The 6,000-nt window shown below is 51.1% G+C and overlaps 1 protein-coding gene across 3 annotated transcripts in view; it reads right to left on the bottom strand.

Moving 5' to 3' along the window:
• POU6F1 (POU class 6 homeobox 1) overlaps window positions 1-6,000 on the bottom strand; it is a 36,958-nt gene that overhangs the window by 22,991 nt on the left and 7,967 nt on the right. Inside the window, exon 1 of one of the 3 annotated variants that reach the window (XM_012732435.1) lies at window positions 1,265-1,508. The exons of 1 other annotated variant lie outside the window; for it this stretch is intronic. The gene's annotated coding sequence lies outside the window, so the exon portion shown is untranslated. Of the gene's footprint in view, window positions 1-757; window positions 897-1,264; window positions 1,509-6,000 lie in introns of those variants that run through there. One more of the 3 variants, XM_012732437.1, reaches the window with a different exon arrangement.

The following is a 6,000-nucleotide window of genomic DNA, read 5'->3' as shown; positions in this document are numbered from 1 at the left end:
CACACACACACACACACACACACACACACACACACTGATTTATCTTGTTTGTTTTCATGTTTATGATCTACCTGGGAACAATCCCCCCAGCCCCAAAACAAACAAACACAAACCTGACAAGGAAGCTCTAAGCTGTATTGTTCAGAGCATGACACATAAAATAATGGGTATTTTTGTTGGACCAATGAACAAATAAATGAAGTTCTAAGGCAGATAGGCACAGTGCAAGGTCCCAGAAGTACTCACCCTAGCATTCAACAAACCTAGAATATATGGAATTATTACTCAGAAGGCCTCTGCCTGTCCATGTTGGCTGCTTTAGAAGACCAAAATAAGGGGAGGATTTATGTATAGAACAATTGAAGACCAGTTGAAACAAGGAACCAGAAAAGCTGATGAGGCTAAAATCTCTCCAAAGAGTTTCTTTTCATTTGCCCAGGAAGGTTTCCTGGCGGCTTTTAAAAATTACTTCCCCAGCCCCGCAGCAGGGAATATTCTGCGTAGATTTTAGCCTTCCAGTCCGAGTAGAGTGGGGGAACCCCTACCCTAAGGTGGAAGTTACAACGCAACTTGAGGCTCCCCTGCTCTCACCAGGTGAGAATGCTCAAGGAGTATAAACCGGAGCCCATTTTTCTATTTATTAATAATAATATTGTTATTAAATATTTATGAAGTGCTCATGCTCCGCTCGACGGCGACCCTCCCACTTACTCCCCACCCTTCCAGCGACGCCTAGGTCCCGAACCCCCAACCCCACCAGATGTAGATGACTGGGAGGGTTCTGACAGGTCGCCCCAGCTGCCTCAGTTGACCTTCACAGCAAGAACCCAGGCGTCTTTTTCCCCCGCGGGGCGACGATCTTCTCCCGGCCGTCACGGGTCTGTGCACAGAACGTCCCCAGCGCTGGGCACCCCACCTGGGCTCCCGGGCAGAGGCGGGGAGGGGCCAGGGCCGGGCTCCCACGGGGTCCACCTGGAGGCGGCTCCCCCTCCCCGGCCAGCCCGGCCCGAAGGCGGGCGAGGGCGCGGCCCAGGGGGTCTCGGGCTCCGGGCGGACGGCGGCGCGCAGTCCCGCTCCCAGAGCTCCCCGGCGCCCGGGCCCAGCATCCTGCCGCCCCAGGCCCGCGGCATTTTTTTCTCTTTATCATAAATATATAAATTATGCTAATTACGGGCATTGCATATTAACCAAACCCGAAACCTCCCCTGCCCGGCCCCCTCCCCCTCCGTGCAAACCCCTCCCCGCCCCGGACCCCGCTACTTACCGGAGCCCTAGCCCGAGCCGCCTTCGCCCCGGGTACCCCGCGGCCACCGATTAGAGATTCATCTCACAGCCGGGGCCAGGGGACTGGGGGCCGGGGCCGGGGCGGCCGCCTCCCGCAGACAAAGAAGCCAGTGCGGCTTGGCGGGGCTCGGCTCGGCCCGGGAGCCGGTCGGGACCCACCGCTGCCCCCGGGCCCCCAGCCCGGGCTGGGCAGAGCCGAAGGGGACTCTGTGGACTGCGCTGGGCAGAGGGGGGACAGCTGGAAAGTGGGAAGGGGAAGTGGGGGTGGGGTGGTCAGGTATATATATTTTTCTGCTTTCCCCCCTTCCACGGCCCCCCCGTTCCCTCCCCCCTTTTCCCTCCTTCTGCTACTTGGATTTTTTTAGCTGCTGCGTCATGAGCATAATTTATGCAAAGAGCTTTGCCGCATGCTGCACCGCGCGCGCCAGCCGCCGGGGGCGGCGGGCTGGGCAGGCGATCAGGGAAGGGAGGGGACCCTGGGAGCCCAGAAAGAGGGGTGGGGGTGGGGAGAGGACCCTCCGCACCTAGCCGCGCCGGGAGGCCGCAGGGGCCATCTGCTCGGGCAGGAATGGAGGGTCGGGTAGGTTATCTCCCGCGGAGATGCGGCTGGAGGTTTCGTTTTGGAAGGTGCGAAAGTGGGAGCTGGAGCGCGGGAGCCCCGACTAGGACACTCTGCCACCTTCCTTTCACCAAAGGTTGGGGCGGGCCGGCAGGGACGCCCGGCTGCCACCTCTCCTCGCTAGGTTAGTTAATTGCCCACTTCAACGTTGAATGTCAAGTTCACGTGCACTCCCGAGCCCCAGGCCTGGACCGCACCTCGGGAAAGGCGCTCAGACGTCTCCGCCAGCCGCGAGCCTCGGGAGCCGCTGTGCCCCCGCTTTATCTCAGGGAGGGGACCCGGGTCCTTACGGCTCCCGCCACCCCAGCCCGGCCCCGTCGCGGTCGCGAGTTGCGTTGAAGACAGCTTCCCCGCCTGCATCTCCTTTGACATGGAAATGTAAAGCAAAACAAAACGGAAGTTCGGAGGCTTGGAGAGAGGCGACGTTCGCGGCTCCGCTTCGGCAGTGGTGGTGGAGGGAGGAGGGTCGGCTTTATCCAAGCGCTTTGGACGGGAGGGAGAGGAGGCCTGACAGCCCGGGGTTGGGCCTGAGGGTTGGAGGGTTGGAGAACCAATGGAAGAGGACGGAGTTAGAAGACCTTAGGGGAGAAGGAGGAATGCGGGGAGACGAATTGGGAAGTGTCCCTCGAAGGGTCTGTAAATCCTGGGAATGCGAACCCCAACCTTGACGCGGCCCGCCCTACCCCGCCAGCCCCGCCTCTATTTTAGTGAATTTGGGAACTGGAGATAGATGTGTCAGACAACCGTGAAGAGGTGGAAGGGCTCTTGGTCGGGCCTTGCCTTGAGCTGCCCGGGGCTCCCGGTGGCTCCAGACCATCACCACACGCTGGTCCAGTGCTCTAGCCAGGACTTGCTGCTAGGAGACCCTGCTCCCAGGGGCAGGCTCCCCAGCCCTCACCACCTGCCTCGCCAGCAGAACTCAGTTTGTGAGGGGCTTGTTTCCTTGTAGGGGTGAGGAGGTACGCTGGGGACAGATTTATGAATAACCATAAACTGGAGTCAGGACACCTAGGTCTTAGTCCCAAAACTCACTCTCCCTGTCCAGGCAGGCAAGGCAAGCAAGGCAACCTTTTATTATTTGCAAAATGAGGGTAATGTCGATAATCACTACTTCACAGAGCTGTTAGATTTAATTGTGAACATGTGAGGAAAAAAAAAACCAACTTTTGAACTGCATGCGCTACACAATTGTAAGGTGTTGTTACCCAGACAATAGTTTGAACCCATTTTAATGACCCCAGAAGACCTAATACAGGTCAAGTCTTAGAACTCACGAGAGTTTGGTCCCATCTGTGGGGTCTGTGATCTAACTTCTCAGACTGCAAATTCCTCAAAAGCAGAGATTGTGGTTTACTCATTTTCCTATTTCCTAATGCTCTTTATATGAAGGAGGGGGGGCAGGATGGCCATTGAACTTGTCGCTTGAAGGCAAAATTCTTAGTCTGTGGGTTTTGTGCTACACATAGAGCAAATGCTTTGGATAGTTCCAAGAAAGTAATGGATGTGATTAAAGAAATTCAAGGGATTATACATTGAAATGTTAATTGCGGGGCCTCCTTGGTGGTACAAGGGGTTAAAGCAAAGCACTATGAAGCTATCAGCAGCCAGCTCCTGCCTCACAGTTAAATACTAGGCCAGGGAGCTGACCCACGGGTACAGCAGACCTCTCCTGTCTTGCCTGCTGCTCCCTTCAGCAGTGTATTTCAGTTACTCTCCCTGTTCTGCCCCCCACTCTGTCTCTAGTGAATCCTCCCACCCCCACCCCTGCACCTCTGGCTATGCCCCAGTTCTTGTATGCATAGATAAGTAAGTCTTTTTTTTTTTAATGAAAGAAATGCTAATTGTAGTTTTCTTTGGGAAGAGGAGAACTTTTAATTTATATTGTATACAGGGCCTCCCTGTTAGCCTAGGGTCAAGTTTCAGTGATACCACCACTTTGTACTGACTGAGTTCAATCCCCAGCCAGGGAGTGACCCACAGGGCACAGCAGACCTTCCCTGCCTCCCCATTGCTCCCCTCAGCAGCGTATTTCAGTAGATCTGACTGTTCTGCTCCCTACTCTTTCTCTGGTGAATCCTCTCAACTCCACATCTCTGGCCTACACCTCAATTCATCTAAGCAAGATTCTTTCTCTCTCTCACACACACACAGAGTATATAGTTCTTCACTGCTTGCTTGGCTTTTTGGCAGTGAGTACATAATACTCTGCTGCTTAATTTTTCATCAGTATATAACACATACACAATAAAGTCCACAAATCTTAAGCATACAACTTGATGGATTCTTACATACATACAACCTGTCCTTGACTGTCATTTCATTCAACATTGTTTCGTTATAATGTGACAAGAAAAAATAACTGAGTCCCAGTTGGAGTTGACATGTTGTTCCCCCCACCGTCCGTGTGGGTTTCCTCCGGATACTCCAGTTTCCTCCCACATTCCAAAGATGTGCTTGTTAAGTTCACTGGCTTGTCTAAGTTGCCCCAGTCTGGATGAGTGTGTGTGTGAGTGAGCGCGCCCTGTGATGGAACAGACCTCCTGGCCAGGTGTGGTTCCTGCAGAGGCTCTGGCCACCAGGCATCCTGAATTAAAATCAGTGGGCTGGGTAGTGAATATTATTGAATATTGGAAGTGTTCTGAGTCTTTATAAGGGTGATATTTTTATGACTAGAAATATACCACGGGAACTTAACTCTTGTTTATAAGTTAGCCTCTGGTAAAATTGCACATCATTTCCTATGTTGAGGATGAGAAATCAGAGTCAGTTTCCAAGAATCTATCAATAACATTTAGTGAGGACTTACTGTATAACAACACCCGCAAGAAGATACAGAGCATTTCGAACACCCTTGGCAGGCTTCTGTGCTCTTTAAGGTTGATAAGCTCCCAGTTACCACTCGCTCCTGCTTCCATCACTTCAGATTAGTTTTGCTGGCTCCTGAACTTTATAGACGTGAGATCAGACAGTATGTTCTCCTTTGTGTCTGGCTTCTGTCATTCAACACATGTTTTTGAGACAACCCGTGCTGTTGTGTCTAACAGTGCTTGTTCTTTTTTTAATCATTATAGCTACCCCACTGCATAATTACACCACCATCTAGCCATTTTTCTATTGATTGGTATTTGGTTTGCTGCTGGTTTTGTCACTTAGGAATAAAGCTGCTCTGAACTTTCTTGTACATGTCTTTTGCTGAACATGTACATTTACTTCTCCTGGGTAAATACTGAGGAGTGGAATGACTAGGTTTATAGAGACTGCTACATAATTTTCCAAAATGTTTGAACCCATGTATGTCCTCACCGGTAATATCTGAGAGTTCCACAGCCTCGTCAATCATTGCAACAGTCTTTCCCCCTCTACATTGCAATACAATCGTGTTGGAAATAAGTATCTTTTATAAAAACCTAAACAGATAGAAATAAAAATTAGGAAAAAAATGAACTTTAACATATAGATTATTCCCATGGTGGATAGGAAAAGGAAGCCAAAGATGACGCCACCCTGGCTTCCTTCTACAAATAAACTCGCCCCTGTATCCTCAGCCCAGCATATTTTCTTTTTCTCCTGCACACCCACTTCCTGTGCCTTCTGAACTACAAATATTCAACAAATATTTATTACCTACTATGTACCAGATACTGGATTAAGTGTCCAGTGGAAAGCGAAACAGGCTGTTCTCTTGGAATTTGTGGTCTACTGGGAAAACAGATATTAAATGAAAAAGAAACATATAAACATATCATTACCTACCATGATTAAGAAAACAGGAAGGTGATAGGAGCCAGAATAACACAGGGCAGGGGCAGAAAGCTCCTCTCAGAGGTGGTCACACATTAGAGAAAGCTTAAAAGATGGGATAAGCAGGAAACAGAAGGAACAACAGAGGGACAGGCAGGAAGCACCTGATGTTCAAGAAACTGAAAAGGTGGCCTCCCCAGAGGCTCAGGGGTTAAAGTCTAAGAGCTATCCAGATATCACCAGCCACTGTGACATCATGAGCTCCAGCCAGCCAGGGAGTGGCCCACATGACACAGCAGAACTCTCCTGTCTCACCTGCTGCTTCCTCAGCAGTGTATCTCAGTGGATCTGCCTGT

The sequence above is a fragment of the Condylura cristata genome, unplaced genomic scaffold (genome assembly GCF_000260355.1).
Source record: "Condylura cristata isolate star-nosed mole 26May11 unplaced genomic scaffold, ConCri1.0 scaffold00034, whole genome shotgun sequence".
NCBI lineage: Eukaryota > Metazoa > Chordata > Mammalia > Eulipotyphla > Talpidae > Condylura > Condylura cristata.
The sequence above is the reverse complement of the archived record's forward strand: the minus strand, read 5'-3'. Positions and strand labels throughout refer to the sequence as shown.